Below are 5,694 nucleotides of genomic sequence, written 5' to 3' on the forward strand. Positions count from 1 at the left end.
TAACAAAAGCGTGGACCAATTTTTCTGCATCTTTTCGGGTCAGGATAGGCCTAATTTTCGCAATATTACGCAGATGAAAAAATGCAGTCCGTGAGGTTTGTTTTAAATGAGAATTAAAAGACAAATCTTGATCAAATATTACTCCGAGGTTTCTTACGGTAGTGCTAGAGGCCAGAGCAATGCCATCTAGAGAAACTATGTCATCTGCCGGCTAACAAAAGCAGCACACCACAGAGTGACTCTTTCTTCCATTCATTCAAGGATTGGTATTGTAACAACTGGGCATAGCATTATTACAGTTGTAAAGGCTAAGCAAGACTGTTTAACTTTGTCAGTTGTGATCTAATATTGTTATTGAGGTATTGTTGTGATTGTTTGCAGTTAGGTTATTGGTTAGTTGGCTTCACCAAAGCTAAGTGATGTTAGTTTGCTAAAGCTTTTCACAGACTGAGTCTTGCATGCAACTAAACATCCTCTGTAGTAACCCAGAACCTTTGCAACACATATTGCACATACATACTCCCTCACAAGTTGGCTTTCAACATAGCTACACCCAAAGAGGCAACTCAAAGTTCCCGCTTCTTTTCCATTGTCTTTTTCCTGACTGACCACACAATCAGGCAAAACCTCCCCTGATCTGAAGCAATCTTTAGCCGTTTCTCAATATGCGTTCTTGTGCGGACTTGTGTTCTTGTGGACACAGATGTGGCATGAGCATTAAGCCGTTAAGCATCACGTTACACACTGAGCGAGCTGTCTGTTTAACTGTTTTACTTTAAGTTTTAAGCGACTTTTAAGTTATTTTATTGGACCTCGGTTGTTTTTAAGTATCTCCTTTACTGGATTTTATCTTTTAGTCACTTGGATGTCTGAGTATTAGCGTTTTTTAACAGTTTAACACTACCCGGCCTCAGTTTGACAGCGTGGGAAAATCTCAGCGGCCTGTAATCCCAAACTGATCTTCGTTGTTTTCAAACTTTCCCTTAACTGGATTAACAACACCAACATCGACTGAGCATAAATTTTCATCTGGACCAGCATAAACCACACCACCATCAAACTTCACCATCGGCTGGGAGGAACTACTATCTGATCCACTTACCGAAGCTGAACCACCGCAGCAGGCCCAGAAATGGGCCTCTGCCGGTAAGTGTTGATCCCTCCTTTATCAAATATCAACTATCTGATCCACTTACCTAAGCAAAATCAACGCAGCAGGCCCAGAAATGTGCCGCTGCCGGTAAGTGTTGATCCCTATCCACCGCTAGCCTACTGTAGAGTCTCTCTCTGTGCTGTCACTACACGCTATAGCCTACCAAAGACCTCCTTACTGGCCACAGCTGTGTGTTTTTCCCCCAGTACCCACCATCTCTGGACAAGTCATGCCTTCACTCACCTCATCTCCAGGATGCGAAGGCTGTCTCCACAAATCGCAGGTCATCACCGAGCTGGAGGGCAGAATCTCCGTTTTACACCAGATCCAAGATGAAGAAACACTTATGGACTCCATGTATGCTGGCGCCACTGCAACCATAGTGGAGACAGTTTCTTCAAATGACTCTGTTGTTATCCTGGGAAAAGCGCCTGCTGCTGTGTCAACTGAGGAACTTGATGAGACTGTCTCCATGGACCCCGCCGCTGCCCCCGATGTTTCCACTGACCACTGGGATCACCTGGGAGCCAGGCCGAAGGTCCTGCTGAGACCCGTTTCCACCCCGGGTGAATGGATTGCTGCTGGCAGGGGCAGGCATGGTGGAAAGCTCCTTGACCGCCCCCATCCACCTGGAGCCCGCAAGCTGTCCACGTCCAACATGTTTTCCAGCCTTGAGGAGCAGGATTATTATCTGCCCCCATCCTCCCTGGACCTGGAGCCTGCTGGTCCCTCCGCGGAGCTGCCACTCCCCCTCCCGGTCCTGCCCAGTGTTCCCATTTCTCCCGTTGTCCGGCCTCAATGACGCACCTCAGCAAAAATACACTTTACCCCCTGCCCCAAAAACAAAAACAACTCCCCGACTTAGCCCCCGTCGCAGTTGTTTCAGTCCTCTGACCATAAAAAGTCACAAAATCACCCCTCCACACCATCTTCATCTGGCCCTGGACAGTCTTCCCCCCACCCCACTACTCCCCCCCCCCCCAGCTCCGTCCTCCAATGCGTCTGGTCCTCCCATAGCTGAACATTTGGCACAGCCGTCTGCTCCAACTCCTCTTTTCCCTCTGACGGCACTAATTCTCGGGGACTCGCTCGTGAGAAACGTCCGTTTTTTCAATGCGGTCACCCACTGTATGCCCTGGGCCACAACCGTGAATATCCTCAAAAAACTTCCCAGCCTCTTAACTTCCCTTCCATCGTCCATCACGAAAATAATTGTTCATGTTGGAACATGTGATGTAACTCGCCGGCAGTCTGAGTTTACAAAGGCCAATTTTATTGGTCTTTTTGATCTCCTCATCAACAGCGGAAAATCCATATTCATTTCCGGCCCCATCCCCACACTGGGCCATGGGTCAGAGCGTTTCAGTCGCCTTTTCTACCTTCACACCCGGCTGGAATCTATGTGCAGCTCCCACAAGATTAACTTTATCCACAACTTCAACTCCTTTTGGTCCCGCCCCTCTCTGTTTGCGCCAGACGGCCTCCATCTAAACAGGTCCGGTAGCCGCCTGCTTGCAACTAACATACAGCAAGCTGTAGCGTCTCACCTGTCCCCCGGTGTGTGACTAACATCATCATCATCATCATCACCTCCTGACCTCCCCGTGCCCCTACCGCCGTCCACTCAATACGAACAAGCATCATCAATTAGTGCTGGCTCCTGTTGGGAATAGAATGATTTTATGTGTTTTACTATAAGTTGTGTTTCACTATATAAGTTTTAGACGTGTGAACAATGAGAATACTGAGATGATTTCAGCTGATCTGAATGTGTTTGCTTTGCAGAAGTGGAGAAGTACAGGAGAGGAAGAGACATGAAGTCTGAGGAGCACATACCGCAATGCTTAGATAATTAGTTTCATATATGGTAAAAAGAATAGAAAGTGATGTACAGATAGTAAGGTACAGCACGTGTAGGGAGTTGTGTTGTTCTCTTGTCTTTCAAAACAGGAACCACGCCCCCACCGTCAGCGGGAAGGAGTCAGATTAACACGAGGCAGGGGCGTGGTGTGGCGAAGGAGGAAGTGGAACCGCCAATGAGAAGAGGACAACGCCTCGCGTGCACAATGACTCGTGACGCTTAAATACACTGGGTCAGGAAGAGATAGTTAGTCAGACTTCGTGAACTGGCACACTTTGTTGCTTGTCAGGGAAAGAAGTTGAGACCCATAGCTCTGTAATTGTATTCCTTTACTGCTTAATAAACTACATTAACTGAGACCAAATATCTTCTCCTATTGCTTCATTAAAGAACACGCAGGACTGAGCTCACACATAGCATACTGGAGAGTAGGACGACACTCACTCTCGCGGAAGGATGTCCAAACCACTAGTTGCTCTTCCTCGCCTTCCTCTTTTTGTGAGCCAGCAGTTATTACCAGTCTCACTAGCTCCCCCTCCAGGAATTCACGTTGTATTACATTCCCCATCCGCACCATTTTATCCTCTTGCAGGCCTGCTTTGCATCCACTTAGACGAAATTCTATTAACCCAAATAATCTTATTAATATTAAATGCAACTCAGTGCAGCCTCTGCATCCCCCCTGTAATGTTAGCCCCTCACCTGCTAACCCCACAATCTCTGCCTCTGCTGAAACATTTAATCCCTCACAATCTAGTGAAGTCAGGTCACTGCAGGAGTTTCGGTCTTGTGACGGGCTAAAATTTCTACACTTGAATGTTAGAAGTCTATTGCAGAAACTTGATTACATTAATGTGTTAATAATTGAGACTGCCCCAGACATATTTGTCATCACTGAATCCTGGCTCTCTGGAAAAATCTCTGACTCTGACGTGGCCATTGATGGTTTTAATTTGTTTAGAGTAGACAGGAAGTCAAAAGGGGGTGGGGTAATTATCTATGTTAGAGAACATTTGGCTGCATATATAGCCTTAACCTCTTCTATGCCCAAAAGCTTTGAATGTATTGTCCTGGATGTCTGTGTTGGGGGTGACATTCATATCACAGTCAGTGGGATTTATCGTCCCCCCTCTGCTCCTAACTCAGCTCTAGATGAGTTAGGCAAACTACTGTCAGCATACATTTCTTCAGAGCTAACTGTGGATGATTTGAACTTGGATTGGCTGTCTATAAGTTAATCTAAATTAAAAGATTTATGCCTGGAATTAAATGTATGCCAACTGATCTCCTCCCCCACAAGACCTAATAACATAGATAACTCCAAATCTACTCTGATCGATCTTATTCTGACAAACAGACCCCTTAAATATCCGCGCTGTGGAGTCTTTGCTCAAGATATTAGCAATCACTGCCCTACTGCTTGTGTTAGGATGGTCAAAGGTCAGACATCTAGAGGACGCATTATCAGGAAGCGAAATTTTAAAGATTTTAATGAGCAAGTATTTCTTTATGACTGATATCATGCTGATTTACAAAGGGTTGGCCTAATTCCAGATTCTGAGCTGGCTTTTAAGCATTTTTCACATATTTTTAATTCTCTTGCAGATAAACATGCCCCCTATAAGAATTTTATAATAAAAAGTCGATCTAATCCCTGGTTCACTACAGACATTACTGAAGCTCTTCGACTTAGAGACTTAGCCTGGTCGAAGGCCAGACTCTCGAACAATCCTTCAGACTGGCTTATTTCAGGAGATTGAGCAATAATTGTACCAAAATGATAAGGAAGGCTAAATCTGACTACTATTTATCTTCTCTCAGAACCACTCAAGACAATACTGCTAGCTTTTGGAATACTATCAGACGGGGGTTGTCGCGCCGCTCCCGTTGCCGGTGGAGCCGCTGTAATTGATTAACAGCGGGGCTGAGCTGCTACGGGACTCGCACTGCAGACGTGTCGCGCCGCTGACGTGCCCGGTGGAGCCCGGCCGTTAGTCGTATAAGCAATGCTGAAGTCTTGAATGCTCTTACACATCTAAATCACAAGAAATCAAAAGGTGTGGATGATCTTGACCCATATCTCCTGCGTCTGAGTGCCCGCATTATCGCTTCACCGTTAGCTCATATTTTTAACTTAACTTTAACCTCTGGGAAAATCCCAGCAGTGTGGAAAGCCGCACAGGTTGTTCCATTACTTAAGGGTGGTAGCTCAAGTGACCTAAATAACTACCGTCCAATATCAAAGCTATGCTGCTTGCCCAAAGTTTTAGAATCCATAGTAAATGCTCAGCTGCGGGTTTTCCTGGACTCACACAATATACTTCAACCACAACAATCAGGATTCAGGCCAGGTCACAGCACTGCCACAGCTACAACACTTGTTGTTAATAATATTATAAACGGCCTTGATATTCACCAGCACTGTGCAGCTCTTTTCGTCGATCTGTCTAAGGCATTCGATACGGTGGACCATAATATTTTATTAGGCAAACTATCATCCATTGGCCTAGACAGTCTCTCTATCAGCTGGTTCTCTGACTATCTTTCAGGTAGAACACAAGCGGTAGTTGCAGATGGTGCTAGATCCAGCTCTCTTTCTTTGGGCAAAGGTGTTCCACAAGGATCCATCCTGGGCCCACTTTTATTTACTCTTTATATTAATAACATTTTACTCCCCTCA

Source organism: Epinephelus moara, chromosome 18, assembly GCF_006386435.1.
Source record: "Epinephelus moara isolate mb chromosome 18, YSFRI_EMoa_1.0, whole genome shotgun sequence".
NCBI classification, from domain to species: domain Eukaryota; kingdom Metazoa; phylum Chordata; class Actinopteri; order Perciformes; family Serranidae; genus Epinephelus; species Epinephelus moara.